Here is a 25,716-nt window from a genome sequence, read left to right as displayed (position 1 = left end):
ACCCCTGAGGTACCCAGCTCGAATAGGCCTGATGGTGGACATTCCTTAGTCGGCCCATATGTGGAATGAGCTGAAAGAGAGGTATGACTTCAGGAGGATCACATGCGATGTTGGGACCCCATGTACAAAGAGTTTGTACATGAGGGGCCGTCATGCCACATGGAGTCAAAGGTCTGGGAGACATCCAGGAATGCTGGCCCAAGGGATTCCCTCACCGTCATGGCCCTCAAACGGGCTCCACAGGACGTAACAGCCGGTGAGTGGTGGCATGGCCACCCCAGAAACCAACTGTTCATCTGGGAAGAGATGTCCCTGGTCGACACGCTGAAGAAGGCACTTCATATAGATCCTCTCAAACACTTTCAAGAGGGCCAGTAACAGATTAATGGTCCAGTAACTTGATGGCAATTGTGGGTGCTTGTTGAGTTTTGGGATGGCGACCACTTCCACATGCTTACACATGGAAGGGAAGACACCTGAAATTAGGATCTCATTGAAGATATCCGCCAGAGGTTGATGTACCATTGGCAGTTGTTACAGCAGGAGCATGCCAGTGATGCCATCACATGCTACCACACATCTGGGCGTTCAGTGTCCGAAGTTGTGAAGCGACATCCTCAGCAGAGATTGGGTAATTATGTCGTCCTCCTCCCTGATAGCCAGGAAGTTGGGGAGCCGTTCCTCAACAAGGCATTTGTCTACCTCGCCAAGTACTTCCTCTACTGGCATGAAGTTGGCTTGGAAGGCGTCAGACAACACACTGGCTTTGGCGTTGAGATTGCTGATGGGTTCCTGGTCGATGAGTAAAGGTGAGGTGCATTGTCTGCACCACAGGAAGCTGTGCACGACACTCCACGATTGAGGGAGGCGACCAAGTCAACCTAGCCCCTGTTCTGGTGGCCCTCCACAGCTGCCTCAATCTCGCAGTGCATTTGGTTTAATAGGCGTTTCATCGTCGGCTGAAGTGTGAGTTGCCACTCAGGGAACATCCAATTTCTTCCAGCAGTATCTGCCAAAATGGGAGGCAGCAGGCGAAGGGAGAAGTCCCTTGGTCGTAGAGGCCAGCCAGGTGTGGCAACGTCAGCAGCTTGGAGCAGTGCATCATTGAGGAAGGCGAGGGCCCTTCCTCCATTGGGTTGGTTGCTTGTTGGAGGTGAGTGAGCATCTTGCTGGTATTGTTTGACATTGACATTCCTGTAGGAGGGATGGTCAGCTTGGACCACTGCAATCACCACATCCATGTCAAAGATCATGGGGATGTGATCTGATGACGAGGCTGTTCTCATCACAGTAGATATAAACTTGTCGATCCCCTTGAGGATGGCAATGTTGAGGGCATCAGGCTGCCCAAGACCTGGGAAGATCGTTGGGTTGAAAGGACCTACAATTATGGCGCAGTTCTGTTGCGCAGAACGCAGGAAGCAACATACACTGCTGTAGGTGAGGAGAGATCCACTTCGTGGTCTTTGCATTGAAGTCCCTGCCAATGAAAAGCCGCCCCTCTACTGCCAGCAGGGTGTCGATGCCAGCGCTCTGAAGAAGCCCCCACGGTGGTTGGTAGGTTGAAATGAAGGTGATCCTGCCAGCAATGGTGTGGATCAGCACGCCAGTGGCCTCGATCATGGCCAGCTTCAGTAGGTGCACCTGGTGGTGCTGGATAGAATTCTTGACATCGACAGTAGTGCCACCACCGGCAGTTACTCTATCTGTCCAGTAGAAGTTAAAGTTGCCGCCCTGACAGGAAATTCCGGGCTTAAGGTGGGTCTCACAGACGAGGCAAATATCTATTGCCTCGACATAGAGAAATTACCTGAATTCTCCATATTGTGTGAACTCAATATTTGCATTGAAAACACAGATCTGCAGACCTTAGGTATTATCGTCATCCATCTATGGCGTGGTGCCAATGGCGACCTGGAGGGCCGTCGAGACAATGGAGACTAGAGCTGGGAGTTGGGGCATGACTGTATTAAGGGTTTGCAGCAGAGTTCAAAGCTCGTTTTCAGGAATCCCATTGGTCAGCGTGGCCATAGGAGTAGAGTCCTGAGGAGCAGGTGGAGCCTGGGTGGTCGTTGCTGGGAAGGCAGGCTGTTTTAGCACGACTGTGGCAGTGTGCTGGGTAACACAGTCAACCTGTTGAGGAGCGGGGGCCACAGGAGAGCGACCTCCGAGGCGTCCACAATGTTGGGAGGTGGACTCCTGGCCAGTCACCTGTGCTTTGCCGACAGACGCGTAGTTGACTCCAGACTGCACATTGTGCGCCACCTGCTGCTACCGCGGTTGTGCGTCTTGAATGCAGTGCAGCCCTTATAGCTAGCCACATGGGTTTCACTACAGTTGCAGCACTTTTGTGGGTCTTCTTTCTTCTTAGAGCATTCCTTGTTCTGATGATGCCTAGCGCACTTGACGCAGTAGACAGGCGTGGTACATTTCTTGGAAACATGGTCGAGTCCTTGGCAAGAGAAGCTTTGCAATCTCTCGCTCTTGACTCGAAATGTCTCGGCCGTGGTATCGATGACAGCGATCCTGTCGATACTGAAGATCTTTCGGTTGACGCAGTTGTCAACCAGGACGATGACGAACAGTGGCGTCTTCCTGTGCGTCCTGGGAAACTTCATCTGGTCAACTGTGCGAACCGCAAAGCCCCTCTCAGGCCTATTTATATATGGGCGCAGTGGACGACCGAAGAGGACACCTGCCGTTATTTTCTCTATCCCCAAGAAGCAACATGGCCGGTTTCTCAGACACATATCATTTTATGACACTATTGTGTATCAATTTTCAATCTTTGTAAATTTTGTATCAATGGAGTTAAGTAGGCACAGAAAAAATTTTAGCTCGCCTACATATAAACTTTGTCGACTAGAATTTTTAGAATGGAACTGACAGTAGCATCAGCATCGAAGCATACTAGTGTTGAGTTTGTATCTGTTCTTGGGCGCAATGACCGACCTCATTTGAACACTTCTGTCAAGAGAGTTAATTTGGAGCTGGAACGGCTGCTCATGTCGGGTGCGGGGTCACACATTGGTGTGGTTCATGTTGATTCTCTCAGTAGGTGGGATTATACTAGGCATGGCCTTCACCTCAACAGGAAGGGGAAGGGTAAATTGGCTGGGGAAATAGCAGGAAAGTTAAAGGGGGGAGGCACTGTCATGAGTGGTAAAATACCAGTGGTTATAAGATTCAGAAAAGACCCTTTTTTAGGGTAGGGAGGACAGAAAGAAAGCAAATTTTAAGAGAGGTTAGAAATGAGACAAACCTTCAGTTTGAGAAAGAAATCAAAAAACATAATTCCAGCTTATTACATCAGCATAAACAGCGATTGGTTAAGAATTTTCAACTGTCAGCAGATATTTTAACTCCACCCAATTTTAACTCAGTCAATGTGAAATGTCAGCTATCTTTATTGCATCAAAATATTCGAGGACTGAGAAATAAAATTAATGAATTAACTATCTGCATAGATGAATTAGAGTCTTCAAACCCAGCTGACATAATCTGCCTCTCTGAACATCATATGACCACTGGTATAGAACTTTTAAGTGTTACAGGATTTAGGTTAGCATCTCACTTTTGTAGATCAGAAATGGAGAAAGGAGGAGTTGCCACATTCATCAGGAACTGTCATAAATTTAATAACATAGACATTCATAAAGTTTGCCTAGAACAGCATATGGAAGCATGTGCAACAGAATTAGAATTTCACAAAAAATCCTTCATAATATTAAGTGTATATCGAGCACCTGCAGGTAACTTTAATCTGTTTGTAAACCACCTTGAAGCTGTACTGGCCCATTTAACAACCAAAAAAAAAAAAAATAGTGGTTGCTGGTGATTTCAATGTAGATTTCCTTAAAGACTCTTATTTGAGTTAGTAACACTATCATTCAACTTAAGTCCCACTGTAAAGTTCCCCACCAGGATAGCCAATTGCTCACAAACAGCCATTGATAATATCTTTATAGAAAAGTACAACGAACAAAATTATATTACAAAACCAATTGTCAATGGCCTCTCAGACCATGACATGCAGTTCCTTCTGTTAAATGTTAATACTGAACAGGATATAAAATCTGTTAAATCTGAGCTCAAGAGGGTAATCAATAAGCCAAAAATTGATTATTTTAGGACACTCCTCAGAGACATTCACTGGACTGATGTTTACAGTGCTCATGGCATGAATGAAAAATATAACATTTTTGCTAATAAAGTGCTTACCTTATTCGAACTCTGCTTTCCCCCAAAACTTACCAAGGTCAGAGCAAAGTCTACAAAGAAGCCATGGATTACTTAAGGAATAGGAATATCTTGTAAAACAAAAAGAAAACTGTATCTGTCAATCCGAAAAAGTTCTGATGTTGATGCTACAGCACATTATAAGAAATACTGCAAAATATTAAAGACTGTAATACGGACATCAAAGCAAATATATTACAAGGAAAAGATAGTCATATCAGATAACAAAACAAAGACAATATGGGATATAGTGAAGGAGGAGACCGGTAGAACCAGACATGAAGAGGAACAAATAGCATTAAGAGTAAATGATACATTGGTGACAGATGTGTATAGTGTTGCAGAACTTTTTAACAAACATTTTATAACTGTTACTGAAAAGATGGGGTTGTCAGGTTCGGTAAATGCTGCTATGGATTACCTTAGACCAGACATTTCAAGTAACTTCCGTAATATGAATTTGACCCTCACAACCCCAACAGAAATAATGTCCATCATAAAATCTTTAAAATCAAAAACATCTAGTGGGTATGATGAAATATCAACAAAGTTAATTAAAGAATGTGATTCTGAGTTATGTAACATATTAAGCTATCTGTATAATTAGTCATTTATCAGTGGAATATTTCCTGAGTGGCTGAAATATGCTGAAGTTAAGCCACTGTTTAAGAAGGGAGATAAAGAAATAGCATCAAATTTCCGTCCAATCTCACTGTTGCCAGCATTCTCAAAAATTTTCGAAAAAGTAATGTACAGTCGTCTTTATAACCATCTTATCTCAAATAACATACTGCCAAAGTCACAGTTTGGATTTCTAAAAGGTTCTGATGTTGAGAAGACTATCTATACTTACAGTGAAAATGTGCTTAATTCATTAGACAAAAAATTGCAGGCAACTGGTATATTTTGTGATCTGTCAAAGGCATTTAACTGTGTAAATCACAATGTCCTTTTAAGTAAACTAGAACATTCTAGTGTAACGGGAAATGCTGCAAAATGGTTCAAATCTTATATCTCTGGCAGGAAACAAAGGGTGTTATTAGGAAAGAGACATGTATCAAGCTATCAGGCATCATCCAACTGGGAACTAATTACATGTGGGGTCCCACAAGGTTCCATTTTGGGCCCTTACTTTTTCTTGTGTATATCAATGACCTTTCATCAGTAACATTACCAGATGCCAAGTTTGTTTTGTTTGCTGATGATACAAACATTGCAATAAATAGCAAATCAAGTGTAGTCTTAGAAAGACCAGCCAATAAAATATTTGTGGACATTAATCACTGGTTCCTAGCCAATTCTTTGTCACTAAACTTTGAAAAAACACACTACATGCAGTTCAGAACTTGTAAGGGGTGTCCCAAGAGTATATGTCTAACATATGATGACAAGAAGATAGAAGAAGTGGACAGTGTTAAATTCTTGGGATTACAGCTTGATAATAAATTCAACTGGGAGGAGCACACCACAGAACTGCTGAAGCACCTTAACAAATCTCTGTTTGCAATGCGAATTTTGTCAGACATAGGGGATATAAAAATGAAAAAGCTGGCATACTATGCTTACTTTAATTCCATAATGTCATATGGGATTATTTTTTGGGGTAATTCATCAAGACAAGCTAAAGTTTTCCGGGCACAAAAACGTACAGTAAGAGTTATATGTGGTGTGAACTCAAGAACATCCTGCAGAATCCTGTTTAAGGAACTAGGGATACTAACTACTGCTTCCCAATATATTTATTCCTTAATGAAATTTGTCATTAAAAATATATCACTTTTTCAAACCAACAGCTCTATTCATGGAATCAGTACTAGAAATAAGAATAATCTTCACAAGGATTTAAAGTCACTTAGTCTTTTACAAAAAGGTGTGCATTATTCAGGAACACACATTTTCAATAACTTGCCAGCAGCCATAAAAAGCTTAACAACCAATGAAATTCAGTTTAAGAGAAGCCTAAAGGATTTATTGGTGGCCAACTCCTTCTACTCCATTGATGAATTTCTTAGTAAAACCAACTGATTTGTATATAAGTACAACATAACTTCTGCACAATTTCAGTGCAGTAATGTGTTCATTGTATATAAGTATTAGAGTAGTTGTATTACATAATGAGATTTTCACTCTGCAGCGGAGTGTGCACTGATATGAAACTTCCTGGCAGATTATAGCTGTGTGCCCGACCGAGACTCGAACTCGGGACCTTTGCCTTTTGCGGGCAAGTGCTCTACCATCTGAGCTACCGAAGCACGACTCACGCCCGGTCTCACAGCTTTACTTCTGCCAGTATCTCGTCTCCTACCTTCCAAACTTTACAGAAGCTATCATGCGAACCTTGCAGAACTAGCACTCCTGAAAGAAAGGATATTGCGGAGACATGGCTTAGCCACAGCCTGGGGGATTTTTCCAGAATGAGATTTTCACTCTGCAGCGGAGTGTGCGCTGATATGAAACTTCCTGGCTGTGTCTGAGCCATGTCTCCGCAATATCCTTTCTTTCAGGAGTGCTAGTTCTGCAAGGTTCGCAGGAGAGCTTCTGTAAAGTTTGGAAGGTAGGAGACGAGATACTGGCAGAGGTAAAGCTGTGAGACTGGGCGTGAGTCGTGCTTCGGTAGCTCAGATTGTAGAGCACTTGCCCGCGAAAGGCAAAGGTCCCAAGTTCGAGTCTCGGTCGGGCACACAGTTTTAATCTGCCAGGAAGTTTCAGTTGTATTACATGTTTATTGCCTTATAAATAAATAAAAAACTTTTTTATTTTAAATTCAGTGCATTAGTATTTGTAAAATGACTCTTAGTGTTCATTAAAAAATGATGATCATTCCACTTGGGACCTGTGGAATGGTACATTAGCTTACATTTTTTAGTTGTAAATATTTGTCGTGTATTGTTGTTTTTCTGACATGTTCCACATCCTGGACGACCTCCTCACTACTGATCAATTGGAATGAAAGTAAATCTAATCTAATCTAAAAGTAGAACATGACCTCCGAACTACATCTTTAAGAGACCTTGTATTGATTGTTATTTGCATCAAAGTCTTGAAACTTGTTGTATCTTCATTATTTAATAGATGTAATAGTGCTGCAGTCAGAACTGTCTATCATTAATATAACTGATACTTAATCTACCACAAATAAGAACGTTTTTGTTCCAAATTTAGTTTTCAGTAAATTACTCAAAAACAATTCGAGGTAGCTCAGTTGTGTCCCATAGTTAATGTTTCTACATTGTACTGAAGCTTTATACGAATTTTCATATTTCTAAGTCTAATATTTAGCGCCTTCGCGTTTTCGTATAAATGTGGATTCTGACCAAAATATTGTTCTGGCCAAGTGAAACTTGTAACAGTTGATTTTGACATACATTTGCATGTTCTGAGCAATTTTTGACTTTCTAGGTTTATTATTTAGCGCCACCTGTTTCTTATTTAAAACGATGTATTTAGGGAAACATATTTATCTGATCACTCTGAGATTTCACAATTTAAGGGGACGTTGTACATGAAATTCGTTGAAATTTGACATTTTCTGTTTTATACTCCATAATGTACTTTGGACTTTCCTGAACATTTGATATATAATACATTAAAATCGGACAATTGTGAGACCGTCAAATAATATTTTTAATGTTGACATGTGACTGTCAAATTTCGCAGCTACACATATACTGCCACAGTTGAGCAGTCATATCTTGGGAACTACATAGTCTAAAAGGCTGTGAACGGCTTTGTTTTGTGCCTACTGCTACGTCTCAGAAGTTGGCATTACGAATAAACAAATCAGTGCTTTGTTTCTGATACTAGTTTTTGTTGAAAGTAGAGTGATTGACGGCTGTTTTTGTAGTAATCTAACTTCTATTGCTTTTTATGTGTAAATAAAATGACTAAGCATAAAGTACTGCCAAGGTTGTACAGTGAAACAGAAGAACAGATTACTGCATAAGCAGCAGTGTATAACAAATTATGATGGCACAAATGGGGGAATGGAGGTAGAAAGAGCAGTTAACATTTTCCAGCGTTGACAGAAGGAGAGAGGTGTCAGATATGTGAATTACTTAGGTGATGGAGACAGCAAGGCTTTCATTGCAGTACAAAACAGTGAGCCATATGATGTTCCTATACAAAAACTTGAGTGTGTAGGACATGTCAAGAAAAGGATGGGAACACGTCTGTGTAACCTAAAAACCAAGCTGGGTAACACAAAACTGTCTGATGGCAAGACAATAAAATGTGCTGAAAGACTAATGGACAAAGTAATTGATGAATTGCAGGAATATTGTGGGAAGGCCGTTAGAGATAACTGTGACAATTTAGAAAAGATGAAAAGAGCTGTGTGGAACAATTTCTTTCATTGAATATCAACCGATGAAAAGCCATGTCATGCCTTGTGTCAACCTCCACCAAACACTGGGTGTAAATATAGACAAGCTGAATTTTCTGGCACCCTGCAAGAATTAACACATAAACAATCAAACCTATTTAGAGAGATTTGGCAAATCCTGGGCTGCTAAAGAAGTGTTTACATGAGAAGACCCAGAATGTGAATGAGTCCTTCAATAATGATGTGTGCTGCTGTGTGCCTAAAATGTATTTGTTGGCCTTATGACTCTAAAGTTAGCAGTGTCTGATGCTGTAATAAATTTTAATGGTGGAAACTGTGAAAGACTTAAGGTTCTGGAGAAGTTAAGGGTAATATTTGGACAGAACACAGCTAAAGGACTGCAGGAACTGGATGAGCTTCATGTACGTGAAGCAGAGTTAGCTGCTCAGCAAATAACAAAAGAAGCAAGAAAGGAAAGGAGGAGTCAAGCACTGGGCTGTTGTGAATTGAAGAAGACACAGAGTAAGGGCCATGGCAATTCTAGTGCATAAAAGATGCAGAAATGCAAGTCTGTATAACAACTTGTAATAAAAAAGTTTTAAACCTGAATTTCTCTGATCTACAGTTTTTGCAATAAATTACCCATTTTCTAAAAAAGTACTGATGGTAGAGACACGAAATTTTCACAGCATGCCAAGTGTGAGATTCAACACATATGGAACTAGAATAATTAAAAAATTCTGAGTTGTTTCGTTTTTATGTTCATTTAGTTACAAAATTCTGTCAAAAAATTGAGTGTTTGAAAAGAAAGATAATGTGTACCACAATACAATTTTAGTAGTAGTTCTAGTTCAGTGTATCTAGAAAAATGCATTCAATAATTATGGAAAATGGTAAGTTGCTGTCTTAAAAAGTTTCCAAGATAATGGGTCACAAAATTCAATAATTTAACATTGGTGGCATAGGACACACAATGTCCCCATTAAACATTAAAATACTGAAACATGAACTGACAAACTTTGGAAAAGCTTCTTTAATTTTTAATTTCATTCTTAAATTGTTTGTATGCTATGCACAGGTGCGGTATGATCACTACGAATGGACCACCCCTTATATACAGGGTGGAGGAAAAATGTGTCACGAAATTTTAACCCCGGATAGCTGACTCCAGTAGGAACCAAAATTACTAATGTTGTGTTGGTCGACAACGCACCATTTTTAAACTACGGGAACTTGGCGCCACGCACTCTGATTGGCCCTGGGATTGCCCTGTTGCCGTTCATCGGTTGACGGGCAGTGCTATGGTTGTCGGTTCACACACACAAACGTCCCTCGTCCTGTCACTGCCCCTACATGATAAGTACACGTGTCGAATAGGTCTTGCTGTTTGTCTCCACCTCACGTCCGAAGCACTCACACGTAAGCTTCGCTTCAGAGCACACACACGTCACCTGCGATTTAGTCACACAGTAAGCATGGCGGCATAGTCACACAGTAAGCATTGCGGCACAGTATTCGTTTGAAGAACAATGAGATATGGTTTTTGTTTATGGACTAGCCAACGGTAATGCGCATGAAACTCGACGGTTGTATGCTGAAACACGACCCAGCAAAACGCCACACACACCCACAAACGTTTACAGCAATTGACCGGCAACTTGGGAAACAGGATCGTTAGTGGGATACCATGATGATGCTAGAAGACCTCGAACACGACAGGATGCTACATTTGAAGAGACTGTTCTCGAGCGCTTCGAGGAAGCTCCTACAACAAGTACTCGAGTGGTTGGACACAACATGGGGTCATTCATCAATTAGTCTGGGAGGTTTTGAGGGATGATGGCCAGCATCCACTTATTTTCCACCTGTCCAAGACCTAAATCCTGCGGCGTACTATGAACAAAGGCTAGGGTTTTGCCGGTGGTTTCTGCGACGTGTTGCAGGAGATCCCGACTTCCCCACTGTTGTGTTGTTTACTGACGAGTGCACTTTCCGTCGGGATGGCCTTTACAACACTCAAAACATTCATTACTGGGCAAGGGGAAATCCTCACATCACACTTTCTGCAAGAAACTCTACCCGGACTGCTGGAAAATGTTCTCCTGGACATTTGGCTACTCATGGTTGCAGTATGATGGGGCACCAGCACATAACAGTCGTGCTGTCCATGGATATTTAAATGAACTCTTTGGCAGAGGTGCTCATAGGACATGGCTCACTTGATCATCAGACCTCACGCTACTGGACTGGAAAAAGTCCAGTAGCGTGGGGATTCTTCAAGGTTCTACTTCATCCAAGTAGACGCAAACCACGTAGAAACGAAGAAGAATTAATGGATTGCATTCAACATGCCACCACTCACATCAGGTCAATGCCAATAATCTTTGAAAGAGTCCGGCCAAACACTGTTCGACGTTAGCAAGCTTGTGTCGTGTCGCAGGGTCGCCATTTCGAGAACCTTTTTTAAGTAACCAATGTCCTAGCTACAAAAAAGACCCTTTTCAGGGCCGACATAATTTATAAAAGACTTTCTGTACACGAACTAACAGCTGTTGACAGGTTTGTTCCCGGTACTTCTTATCATGAAACTACAATGGATTTGTTGGGACTCCGGTGGATTTCCCCCCTGGCCCCCAGAGTGGAAAGATGGCACATCACCACTGAGCATGTGAGCCGCCTGCCTTCGATACATCACGATCTCCAGCAGGCAACATACATACATATATATATGTATATATGCTACACCAGAAGGTACATATGAACATAATTGTATTTGAATGCAACATTTTTACAAGATTGCAAAGCAATCAGTGAAGAACTTTAAGAGATATACTATTTTGAACAAACAAACATTTACTTTATCGTTCATATGGCTTTTCAGTATAGAAATAAAATCTATACTACCGTAGAAAGTCGAGTTATTGCCTAACATTGTTACCAAATATCTCTAAAAGTCCTTGACCAATTTACTTAAAATTTATACATGATTGTCCATGAAATATTTTGACAGACATAGGCTACATTTTTAAATATTTATTGTATATAAACCTATATATGCTTTATAAAGAAAAACATTATTGGCATAATTAACAGAAAGTTTGTGACTGATTTCCTTCGATTATTTACACAATGCTTTAACAAATACTTGGACAGACAATATAAATATAAATATATATATATATATATATATATATATATATATAATGTAAAAGGGGAGCACTGTTAGCACAAATCTCGGAAAATTTTTAATTTATCTTCTTTAAGTTTTTACACAGTATTGTAATAAACATTTGGTTGGATATTGGCTACATTTTTTAAAAATATATGTTATGGAGATGTATGTACTGGGTGGTCAGAAACAGCCTGAGAAACTTGTAAGGGTGTTGCAGGGTAGGCTGAGCTGTGAAATAATCGTTAAGACAAAATTTGATATATTGGGAGATTTCCAAGTTAATTAGCATTGAGGTTAGCCAATGAGGCCATTACACATGCCAATTCAAGCAGCCTGCTAGAGACAATGTTACGAAACATGTTCTTCATTTGGTTTCCTAAAAATGTTCAAGACAGCGATATAAAAATTGGACATGGGAAGGCAGTAAGGATGAAACCCATGCCAAAGGCTTAGAATTCTCTTGAGTTATCATCTACACTATGAGGAAAACTGATACTAGTTGTACCTGGTAGACTACTTGAATTTGCATGGGCAACTGCCTGATTAGCTAACTTCAATGATAATTAACTTGGAACATATCGCAACATATCGAGTTCTTCCCTGAACTAATATTTTTTAGTACAACCTACCCTACAATAACGTTGCAAACTTTTCAGACTGAATCTGACCCCAACCCCCCCCCCCTCTCTACAAGTATAATATACTGTATAAAGCGGAAATGATGTTACTAAAACCTCGAAACGTTCTTGACTGATTTACTTCATACACTGAAGAGCCAAAGAAACTGGTACAGCTGCCTAATATCGTGTAGGGCCCCCATGAGCACAAAGATATGCCGCAACACGACGTGGTACGGACTCGACTAATGTCTGAAGTAGTGCTGGAGGGAAATGACACCATGAATCCTGCAGGGCTGTCCATAAATCCGTAAGAGTATGAGGGGGTGAGATCTCTTCTGAACAGCACGTTGCAAGGCATCCCAGATATGCTCAATAATGTTCATGTCTGGGGAGTTTGGTGGCCAGCGGAAATGTTAAAGCTCAGAATAGTGTCCCTGGAGCCACTCTGTAGCAATTCTGGACGTGTGGGGTGTCACATTGTCCTGCTGGAATTGTCCAAGTCTGTCGAAATGCACAATAGACATGAATGGATTCAGGTGATCAGAAAGGACGCTTACGTACGTGTCACCAGTCAGAGTCGTTCTAGACGTATCAAGGGTCCCATATCACTCCAACTGCACACGCCCCACACCATTACAGACCCTCCACCAACTTGAACGGTCCACTGCTGGTATGCAGGATCCATGGATTCACACCCGTACACGTCCATCTGCTCCATACAATTTGAAACGAGACTCGTCCGACCAGGCAACATGTATCCAGTCATCAACAGTCCAACGTCGGTGTTGACGGGCTCAAGTGAGGCGGAAAGCTTTGTATCATGAAGTCGTCAAGGGTATATGAGTGGGCTTTCAGCTCTGAAAGCCCATATCGATGATGCTTCGTTGAATGGTTCGCACACTGAGACTTGCTAATGACCCAGTATTGAAATCTGCAGCAATTTGCGGGATGGTTGCACTTCTGTCACGCCGAACGATTTTCTTCAGTCCTCGTTGGTCCCTTTCTTTTGCATGATCTTTTTCCGGCCGCAGCGATGTCGGAGATATGATGTTTTACAGTATTCCTGATCTTCACGGTACACTAATGAAATGGTCGTAAGGAAAAATCTCCACTCCATCACTACCTCGGAGATGTAGTGTACCATCGCTCGTGCACCGACTATAACACCACGTTCAAACTCACTTAAGTCTTGATAACCTGCCATTGTAGCAGCGGTAATCGATTTAACAACTGCGCCAGACAATTTTTTTCTTGTATAGGCGTTGCCGACTGCAGCGCCGTATTCTGCCTGTTTACATATCTCTGTATGTGAATACGCGTGCCTATACCAGTTTCTTTGGCGCTTCAGTGTAGTTTTAAACAATATTTAATAATGTTTAGACAGACATAGGCTACACATTTTAATGTATATGGCATATGAATATGTATGTATACTATGCGAGCTCTGTTCAAAAAAACTCCGGAACTCCGTCCGCAAAATTTTTCTACACTTACATTTTACTTATCGTGCTTGGTCTCCTTCTAAATACTGTCCTTCACAATTGATACACAGCTTCCAGCGCTGTTTCTGCTTCCGGAAGCTGAATTGTGCGAAGCGCCGTCTGGGAATCTTCTCTATCTCGTCTATCGTTGCAAATCTTCGTCCTTCGTTTTCTTCTTTGGAAATAAAAAAAACGTCAGTGGGGACCAGGTCCGGAGAGTACCGAGGATAAGACAGCAGAGTAATTTCGCTTTTTGTGCTGTAGTCACACATCAACAGGAGCGAATGTGCGGGTGCATTATCGTGACGCAAGAGCCACGAATTTTCTCGCCGCATTTCAGGCCGTTTACTTACAACGTTTTCCCGCAGGCGTCACAATACACCCCGATAGTACTATCCATTAACAGTTTGCCCCAATGGCACAAATTCATGTTGAACTAATCCTTCAAAGTCAAAGAAAACTATCAGCATAGCTTTGACATTTGACCTGATCTAACGACCTTTTTTTGGTCTTGTCGAAACTTTCCCTAGCATTGTGAAGACTGAATCTTGTCTCAACATCATAACCGTAGACCCACGTCCCATCACTACTTATCATTCTCTTAATGAACGTGTCGTTCTCATTTGCGTGATCCAAAGGCTCTTCACAGATTGGTCTTGACTCATGAGCCGTGGGACGAACCTGACGATAACGCGATGCACTCCAAGATGCTGTGTCAGGATTTCATGACATGATCCAACTGAAATGTTAAATTCGGACAGTCAATCTTCGATTGGGACGTACAATTTCGTTGACGTACCTGACATGAGCGTCTTCGGTAGACGTGGTAGGGCGTGCTGAACGGAACGAGAGTAATCATTAACTTCCGTCCGGCTATTCTTAAACCGCACGAACCATTCTTAACACCGAGTACGGCTTATAAGCTCTCATCGCCAAAGGCTTCCTGCATCCTTTGGTGTGTCTTTGTAACGGCTTTTTTGAGTTTCATGCAAAATTTAATGCAAACGCTTTGCTCCTCTAACTCCGTCATCTAGAAATTCGTAAATTGTTCGACACAACGTTCTACTCAGTACAAATAGGCCTACCTCCAGAAAGAACTTCCTGACGCTTAAATCAATACTCGATGTTGACAAATTTCTCTTCTTCAGAAACAATTTCTTGCCATTGCCAGTCTACATTTTATATCTCCCCTACTTCGACCATCATCAGTTATTTTGCTTCCCATATAGCAAAACTTATCGACTACTTTAAGTGTCTCATTTCCTAATCTAATTCCCTCAGCATCACCTGATTTAATTCGACTACATTCCATTATCCTCGTTTTTCGTTCATTAATGTCCATCTCGTATTCTCCTTTCAAGAGACTGTTCATTCCGTTCAATTGCTCTTCCAAGTCCTTTGCTTTCTCTGACAGAAGTACAATGTCATCGGCAAACCTCAAAATTTTTATTTCTCTTCCCTGAACTTTAATCCCTACTCCAATTTTTTTTTTTTTTTGTTTCCTTTACTGCTTGCTCAGTATACAGATTGAATAAAATCAGGGATAGGCTACAAAACTGTCTCACTCCCTTCTCAGCCACTGCTTTCCTTTCATGTCCCTCGACACTTATAACTACCATCTGGTTTCCGTACAAGTTGTAAATAGCCTCTCACTCCCTGTATTTGACCCCAGCCACCATTGGAATTTGAAAGAGAGTATTCCAATCAACACTGTCGAAAGCTTGCTCTTAAGTCTACAAATGCTATAAACTTAGATTTTCTTTTCCTTAGCCTATCTTCTATGAGAAGTCATAGGGTCAGTATCACCTCACATGTTCCTACATTTCTTCAGTATCCAACGTTTCCTCATGACATAGTATACATACTTATTCATATTTTAAAGTATATGGCATATAAATATGTATGTATACTCTATAAGGAGGAAACGTAGTTAGCAAAAATTTCAAAAAATTCTTGACCAATTTGCTTCAGATTTTTACATTATACTCTAATTAACGTTCAGACGAACTCAGACTATTTTTTAAACGATTTAGAGGTTTCCTGTTAAAACAAACAGCGAGAAAGAAAACAGTGCGCTGTGAAAATGTAATGTTTAGTTTTCTTCCTTGCAGTCAGTTTTTGGTGTGATAGCCAGCCATTTAAACCATAGATAAATTATTTCTAATATATGCTTTTTTTCTCCTTACACACAGGGCGATTAAAAAAAACCTGACATGGCACATCAAGCATACAGCAAGTATCAGTAATCACCTAGGAACTAAGAGGGTGCTACGATCATGGGAGGGCGTTGCTGTACAAACACGCTCAGAGCACACAAAGACCGTCGCCTGTGTGAGTTAACGAGCATTTCGCTTTCATTTAAGTATATGGCTGAAACAGACAGCCTTCCAGGAATTGTGAAACGAATTCTGTCGTCCAGGACCATGTGCCACAGAGAGCGCAGATTCGCCACGAGATGGGGAAATTCACAGGCGTCTATTGTGCTGAATGAGGCCAGGCTGATCAAGCCTAAGCGCTGTAGTGTGCGAGTGACACAAACGAGAATCTACATCACAGGGAAACCCCGTAGGAGCTGTTTGTGCCCAGGGAGATGTAGCAGTGTTAAATATGGCGCACCTGAGATCGGCCATAAGGGGAAACATTTATGAATACTATTTAATTCTGTAATAATTCAGGGAATGAAGCCACAGTAATTTTAATCTACCATCTTTCTTAAATTTTAGTGGTGATTCCAATAAAACTTGAATATTTATCATATCTATAATAGTTTACGATTTACTGTTAAAGTGAAATTAACAAGTTACGTAACAAAGACCTGAATGCTAAAATCTGAACGCTTTGGTCGAGCTTAACGAGCGACATTTCATATAAAAGCGCATCATTAAAATTACAAATGTTGTAAATATCTACTCTGTAACTTTATTTGTTTAAAAGATATAGTAAATTTAAATTATCAGTATTTTCAGTTAAGCATCTGATCAACATTTCCTCCACACAAAACACGTTGAATGGTGACAGCATGACACCATATAGAATCATTGGGTAGTAGAATATTTGTTGTAGAGTTTAGTGCATAATAGTTACTTTTCTTCTTTGTTTATTTATCAGAAAGCACGTTGGTGCAAGGCTACTGGCTCTGACATTCAGAGTTAAGAAGGAAAATGTATTGGTTTTATATAAAAGAATTTAACGTTTATTATGTGATGGATATTATTGTCACTTTATTTAGAACGTGAAAGTGGTCAAGCTTTGATTATTTAAATATGTTGAAATGTAAAATAATGTAGAATAAGCTGTAGCCAATCAGATGGACGGCTTCAGGGAAGGGTACTGCACTAGTCAGTTGAGCGACGATGTTCGGCACGCGGGAGACGCGGCCGGAGACGGACGGGCAGAGGGACAGTGCTGGTTAGAGGTGGGCCAAACGGTTATTCTGGAGTAACCGTTATCACAGTTCCAGTTATTCTCTGATAACCGTTATTGTTAACGGTTATTAATAACTGCCAAGTTATTTTTCGCTAGCGAATACCGAATACTCCGAGAGTTAAATAACGACATAGTTGGAATCCATCAGTTTAGTTATCAGTATAACTGCGAGTAGTGTGAAATGGCAGGAATGTCGTATGAGTCATGTCATAACCTTAGCTTATTAACTCCGGGTACATTTTAGTTGATGTTAGAACGATTATTAGTGTTTCATATTATATGTTTGTAGGTTATCGGTCGCTATTAGAAATATTATCTTCGCAGCTGCATCAGAAATTACGCGGAACTTCGCCACAGCACTGTTTAAGTAAAATGTTAACAACGTGCGTTTTTAAGTATGAAGTAATATGTAAACTGAGTACTGTAGGTTAAATTCGAAGCTTAATTTCTTGTGATGCTCACATAATAGAATAAAGTGTACAGCCTTGTAATACAACAAAAAATCTACGTAATGTGACAGATTCGTTTACTCCTGTGCTGTAAAAGATAGTCCTATTGGGGAAAGTGTGAGTACGCTAATCCGAGTTTTATTTGAGATTTGGAAACTGCTCGATTTGTCCAGCTACAGCATGTTTATAACATATGAAGACATGCAGATCGAAAAGGTTGACAGTGTTACATTTCTGGGACTACAACTCGATAATAAATTCAGTTGGGAAGGGCATACCACATTTTTTCACTCTATTATTTCATAAGGGAGCATATTCTGTGGTAACTCATCAAACGTAGCAAAAGTTTTTTGCATGTAAAAGTGTGTAATAAAAATCGTTTGTTGTATAAATTCAAAAACATCATGTAGGAACCTGTTCAAGGAACTTTGTATTCTAACCACTGCTTCCTAGTATATTTATTCCTTAATGAAATTTGTTACAAATATTTCCAACCAATAGCTCGATACATAATATCAGTACCGTACTAGAAATAGGAACAGCAATCTTCATCTTGGTCCAAAAGGGGTCCAATATTCAGGAACATGCATTTTCAATAAAATGCCAGCAAGTCAGCAATCATTAAAAACTTGGTTTCAGATAAAGCACGGTTTCCAGTGTGTTTGAAAGACTTTTTGATACAGAAGTGTCTGATTCCACCCGTCATCAATATGTCGGAAATGGCTATTTTAAGTGTGTCCATGACGTCACTACACACACACACACACACACACACACACACACATGGCAACAAACACGAAGATACATATAAATAATACAATAACACCAACCACCAAAAATACAATCAAACCAACGGGACAACTGTGGGAAGTTGGGGGTTTTAGGGTGAGGACAAGCTAGTAAAAAAAAACACACCATGATCCCAAAACACAAAATGAAGAACAAAAAGAAAAAAAAAATACAGCATTCTGCTACACCAACAAAAATCTGCAGGAATCGGACACTTCCCTTGAACACTATAACTCAACCATAGGTGACCATACCAAAACACCAATACCCACAAACTAAAAGCACGAAAATTGGAATCGGACATTTCCCTTGACCTACATAGGTAAACCTCAGATGACGATAGCAAAACATCAACATGTACAACTATGAAAATGGGAATTGGTCATTTCCGGTGACCTATATAGGTCCACCACAGCTATTGATGCCAAAAAACCAACACCTACAACTGCGAAAAATAAAACCACAATCCCAAAAGTCCACAAATCAGTCATCCCTACATAAATTAAATCACATTCAATACTCCATAAACACACAAAACATCACAGCTAGGAAAAAAAAAATTAATTACAACCAGCAAATTCCGGCACTGCAAACTTGATCGGCCAGCCGCCCCCCCACACACACACAAAAACCAACTCATAAACACTGTGCCGTAATGACATTAACACACAACAACACTTTTTTACGTCGAAGCAGACGGGTGGGATCGGACGCTTCCAATGAGCCCTCCTTCTACTCTGTAGATGAATATCGTAACAGAGACTGATAGACCAGCTTAGGTAAAAATTCTGCTATATTTCAGTTTTGACAGCACTTGGTTGCTACAGTCAAGATCGGGTATTCTGTGTATGATAAATTTATTAAAAGTGCGTAACTGTGTTTTATTCTGACAGTGTATCAATTCTGTATATATTAGCAGTTACTGTAATATATTCACATATTTTGACAATCTCCTGACAAATGATGAGGATAATAATTATTATATTCAACTGTATTATGTTATTCTTCCTGACATGTTATTTGTCATTCGCGATGGCCAGCGGCTATTTCCGAAGAAGTACGTAAATATTTGTTCGCTCCAGTAACTATCGTCTCTGAAATATCACCGGGGTCTAAGACTGGAGTCACTGTATCAGCAACACAGACACACAGTTATTCCGTTACCAACTTCCAGGTTACCTGTAATGGTAGCCCGATAGCTGCCAGAGAGCGAGAACTGTGAGCCAATAACGATAACTGCCAGAGGAAAATACCGATCTCTGACAGATATTTCCATAGTCGCTCGAATTCCTTATGGTACCTCTCTTTATACTACCCGTCCAAGCTAAATTGACATATGAGGCGGTGGCTTAAGGGAACGACCGTACTTGTTAATGCCTGTACTGCAGCTCCTATTAGCCACCGCTCGGACATTAACTTTATTCAATTGTTTGTGCTAAAAGTAACGAAGACGCACGATATAGTACACAGTTCTTATTAAGAGATGGCGCGCAGTCTCACAGTTATTCCCATGGCCTATAGAACGCCTACCAAATGGTCTACCCTCTCCCTAGTTCCTAGCCATGTCTCCGATGAGTTGACGGGAAAGCGTAGTACGATCTTCGGTCAAAAGATGGCGCGAGGCACTGTTGACATTAGACAGTTATTGAAATAACTGCCTGTATCAGAGGAACGGTTATCGCAGTAACCGTTACTTCTCAGTAACCGGTTATTTCTATCAGTTACGTTATTTTTTGCCACCTCTAGTGCTGGTGCAGACGCGAAAGCGGACAGTTCGGCTAGAGACACCAAAGTGGACGGTTCTGGTCTAGACACCAAAAGATACAGTTGGGATTGAGAAGCGAAAGCGGACAGTCGGCCTTTAGGTAGCTAGGAAGTGAAACGACTTCGAAAATTTCGCGTTGGTGGTATCGCGGGACTTCATCTCTGAGCGGTGAGCAGCCGCGCGCCTGGTGTGAACTCTTAACTTTTCACTTAGATAACGAGGTGGAGTACTGGACTTGTATTTCGCTATGAGATTGTGAATGATCGAACTGTGTCAAATGGATATGCGCTCGAGTGTAGCAGTAACTCTAAATACGACCACTTTCACTATTAGTTTACGTTCTGAATAACATTATTCTAATCAAATCGCAAATGTGTGGCCTACATCATTTATAGGCCATTAATTTAGTTCCCGATATTATTATTACTGTTATTAATGTTATACTAACTTTGTACGTTTCACACAAGTTCGCAAACTTCCAATCAGCCAGACAATGTAACCAAAGGGTCACAAGTGTCTAATTAAGGGCGTGTAATGCGACACGTGCGGTTCAACCCCTAGACGAGTTTGAGCCAAGACATTTCGACGAAGAGGAACCGCATGTGAGCCCGAACATCTTTGGGATGTTAGCTTGCATTTGGGGGCTTGTTCAGGATAGGAATTTGGAAAGTGTTAGTTGAGGGATAAGAATCTTGCAAAGTGTTGGAACAGGATTGGATTTTGCAAAGTGTTTCTTGTGGAATATGAACTCTGGAAAGTATTAAAATTGGATTTGAATTCTGTAAGGTGTTTCCAAAAGTATTATCTGAACTTCGGTAGGCAGGACTTCTCGCAAAACTTAAACATGAGATTGGTTCAGGACTGAATATTAGGTTTCCTTAGTAGTTGTGAAATTACAATTATAATTCTCACAGTTAATGACATTCTGAGATCTAGGTCCTAAGTATGTGGCAGTTTAGGCAGTTTGCGCGGGGGCTCTGAGCTACGAATTTTGCGACAGTTGTTTGCTCGGTGTTTTAGCAGTGGTTAGGAGCGATAAAAAAGTAATGCGGAAGAAGAGGCAACATCGGAAGCACGTGGTTCCAGCCACCAGCGGCATCTTCAACGACGATTCATCGCGTAGCGGCGGTTGGGGAGTGGAAGAGCGTGATCGGCGGTGAATTTAGTAGGGCAGATAGTCCGAAATCAGGCAAGGGGGATGAATATGGGGGAAACATGATGTCACAATTAATGAAAATGATAAGAGGATTGAGATCCAAAATCGATTCTATTAAAACCGATATGGGTGACGTAAATTTAAAAATTGATTCGGTTCAAAGCGAAATAGCTTCGGTTGTGAAAGACGAAGCAGGTAAAATTGCTAGTGGAATCGAGGAATTGATAGACGGAAAATTAAAAACCATTCGGGATGAAATGGGCAAACTTCCTGATGATGTTGGTTTACTTGACTCCAAGGTAGATCAAACTGAGAAAAATGTCAGTGATAAAGTGGAGAAGTTGCAGACAGATCTGGGAGGCAACGTAAGAAATTGTATGAGTAGGCAAGATGCTCTAATGGCTGAGACGATAGAGGCTATTAGCAACTTATCCTTTCGAATGACCGCCCCCAGTTGCTGAATGGTCAGCGTGACGGATTGTCACTCCTCTGGGCCCGGGTTCGATTTCCGGCTGTGTCGGGGAATTTTCTCTGCCGAGAGACTGGGTGTTGTGCTGTCCTCATCATCATCCTATCATCCTCGCTGACTGCAGGTCAAATTGAAAGACCGACACCGGGCGAACGGCCTGCCAGATAGGGGGCCCTAGCCATACTATTAAATAAATAAATCCTTTCGAATAGGTAAAGGGGAGAAAGAAGTAGATAAAATAAAGGAACAAGTAGAATCTGGCATTAAAACTGAAAATGGTGAAATTAAAAAGCAAATCAGTGAAATAAAAAGTGAATTGAATTCCTTAGTTGCACATCAAACCTCTACAGTGATCAGTGTTCCGTGGATGAACTCGGGAACGGCCAAATGTTTTGGAGGCGACGGGAAATATCACCCAGTAAATTTTCTAGCAGCATCCAGGGATGGTTTTATAAGGGGAATGTCCGGCGAGGCGAAGATAAAGTTCGTGAAAATACATTTAGCAGGCGAACCGCAATCGTGGCCAAATATACACAGTGATACATCCACTACCTACTAAATATTTGAAAGCAGGTTCCTGAACAAGTTCTGGAGTGAAGTGAAGTAAATGAGACTCCAAAATGAGTTTCTGAACGGGCCAACATTTAAATACGGGAGCAGGTCGATGCGAATATTTTGCAAACATGAAATTATGAGATTGTTGCTTGTGAAACATCCATTGGGAGTACTTACTGAAATTACGACGTTGAATAGGCGGTTACCGGAAAATTTGCAGTGGGATCTAGGTCTCGCTGTATGGTGGTACCCCCATGAAATGTGTAGTTTTCATGAGCAATAAAAGTTCGGAGACGATGTTTATGTTGATCTCTATTCCAATTTCCTGTACAGGTTCCGAAAGTCTCGGAACCGAGGTGATGCAAAACTTTTTTTGATGTGTGTATTACCGAAAATCATATGACTCAGTACCACACCTACACTTATTATCAAAATTACTATCATATCGGATATAAAGCGAAATTTGTGACTGGATTGAGGATTATTTGGTATGGAGGACACAGCAAGTTGTCTTGAATGGAAAGTCAATGACAGATGTAGAAGTAACTGCGGGTGTGGGCCAGCAAAGTGTGTTGTGACCCTTGCGTTTTACGTTGTATATTAAAGACCTTGCAGATAATATTAACATGAGGCTTTTTGCAGATGATGCAGTTATCTATAGTGAAGTACTCTCACAAAGAAACTGCATAAATATTCAGTTTCATCTAGGTAAGATTTGAAGGTGGTGCAAAGTTTGGCAACTTGCTTTAAATGTGCAGAAATGTAGACTTGTGCTCTTCACAAAACGAAAAAAGGCGTAGTATCGTATTACTATAACATAAATGAATCAGAATTAGAATCAGTCAATTCACACAGATATCTGAGTGCAACACTTCATAGGGATATGAAATGGAATGATCATGTGGGCTCAGTCGTTGGTAAAGCAGGTGGTAGCCCTCAGACTAAAATAATGAGGAAATGCAATCAATCTATAAAGGAGACTGCTCACAGATCCAATGTGCAACGCATCCTAGACTATTGTCCAAGTGTGTGGGACCCATATCAAGTAGGACTTACTGGGGGTGTTAAATGTATCCAGAGAAGAACAGCACGAATTGTCATGGATTTTTTTTTACCCTTTGGAGAGTGTCACATAGATTCTGAAGACCTTTAAATAGGCTCCTGAAGATAGATGTAAACTATCCCGAAAAAGCTTAGTTACAAAGTTTCAAGAACCGATTTTAAATGATGATTCTGGGAATATACTACGTAACTCTACGTATTGCTCCCATAGGACAAGAATAGATTAATTACAACACGCTCAGAGACATTTAAACAATTATTCCTCAATCGCTCCATGCATGAATTAAAAAAAACACTCCATCTACAGGCCACAAGTGGCCCATCGGGACCTTCCGAACGCCGTGGCATCCTCAGAGGAGGATGCAGATAGAAGGGGCATGGGGTCAGCACACCGTTCTCCCGGTCGTTATGATGGTATTCTTGACCGGAGCCGCTACTATTAGGTCGAGTAGCTACTCAATTGGCATCACGAGGCTGAGTGCACCCAGAAAAATGGCAACAGCGCATGGCGGCCTGGATGATCACCCATCCAAGTCCCGACCACGCCCGACAGCGCTTAACTTCGGTGATCTCACGGGAACCGGTGTATCCACTGCAGCAAGACCATTGCCTCCATGCATGAATAGAATGGCAAAAAACTCTGATAACTAACACAATGGGAGGTACTCTCTGAAATGCAATTCAAAGTGGTTTGCAGATTGTGGGTGTTGATGTACGTCTTTATTATGGAACCTCTTGTCACCTCCTGTACGTAATTTTTCACGCAACTTGAACTTGAGTCTTTATCATTCTGATGAACAATGGTAACTTTTCTTTAATTTCATGTTTGTGTCACACATTGCATGTTACGCTGAAACTGGAAAAATTAACTTCAAAAGCAACAAAGTATCGATGACCCTCCAGATCATCTTCTTTCATTGGTCCACAAACACCTTTGTGAACTAATTCTCCAGGCTTAGTGGGTTTCGAAATTCTTTCATCAAATGCCAGTCAATGATATTTACCACAGACACACCCACACAAAAGCTGTTATCGATCATTGTCTGTGTTCCACGCTCCTTCAAATAGTGATGCACATCGCCTTTGTTTTTACTAACTCATTTTTTCATGCCATCTCTGTAAAGTATCATCAGTTTCATCAACAACACAACACTTCTCTTGATGAACAACCTTCATAGCCAAACGATAGAACCAATTTTGGTCATAGGATGCAGCATAAACAAATGTAGTATTGTTTTGAAAAATACAATATGCCATCATTTTCAATTATTTGATTTATTCATTTTTGTACAGCTTTCTTAACACAAAATAACTTACAGAATCCGTCTTCAAAATATTGCTCTGTCTACCGAATACCTGCACATCAATTCGACCTATACCTAATGCTTCAATTAATCCACTATTTTTGACACTACCCACTTCAAGTGGTTCATACATAGCACACCGATAACACTGATTTTTTTCTGTGATGTACTGCGCCACTACCAATGTGCAGTTCGTTTACGTCTAACGAAAAATTGTGGCTTCTCAATATTAAAATTTTCTTCTTAATTTTTTGATGTGTGGGCGTTGCTACAATTTCTTTAACTTCCGTTGATGTTACACTATGGCACAACATAGCAAAGCCTTCTCTTTTGTCTGTGCTAGTACACTCTTTTAATCGATGGCCCTTTTTCTCAGATTTAAAATAAACCAATCCTGTTTAATATTGCTTTGATAAGTGACCTCCTTTACAACATGAAAAGCATTTTCTATCTTCATTCCTTTTATAATGAGATGTTTTTGATGTACCTGTTTCAGATGAAGTTTGATTGGACCTTTCTCACTGTTCGTGGATCTTCATTTTCAGCGTCATTTATTTATGTCCTTATTTAATATCTATGTCATCGTACAAACCTTACTGGACTGTTGTACATAGAAATTAAAAATATGGAATTTACAAATTGAAATTGTCTAAAACAATATCAATACATTTACAGTTTTTTGCATATGAATGGTGAATAGTAATTTGTTTCCCACAATAACTATATATAGAGTATATAGTAGTATAGAAGGTAAAATAGTATAGTATAAACTGAAACATACATCTTCTCACTGGATTTATCACACAACTGCATTACATATATTGGAGATTATAAAATCATTTTCTTGATCTTCGAGATATTCATTCATTGAGTAACAACCTTTATCTATTACCATTTTTAAGTTATAA

At 40.5% G+C, this 25,716-nt stretch overlaps 1 pseudogene; it reads right to left on the bottom strand.

The window, feature by feature from the left end:
- Positions 1 to 23,997: 23,997 nt before the first annotated feature.
- Positions 23,998 to 24,115, bottom strand: LOC126458848 (5S ribosomal RNA; annotated as a pseudogene).
- Between the last annotated feature and the right edge of the window lie 1,601 nt (positions 24,116 to 25,716).

This window comes from Schistocerca serialis, chromosome 2 (assembly GCF_023864345.2).
Source record: "Schistocerca serialis cubense isolate TAMUIC-IGC-003099 chromosome 2, iqSchSeri2.2, whole genome shotgun sequence".
NCBI lineage: Eukaryota > Metazoa > Arthropoda > Insecta > Orthoptera > Acrididae > Schistocerca > Schistocerca serialis.
This window is presented reverse-complemented; position numbering and strand designations above follow the sequence as displayed.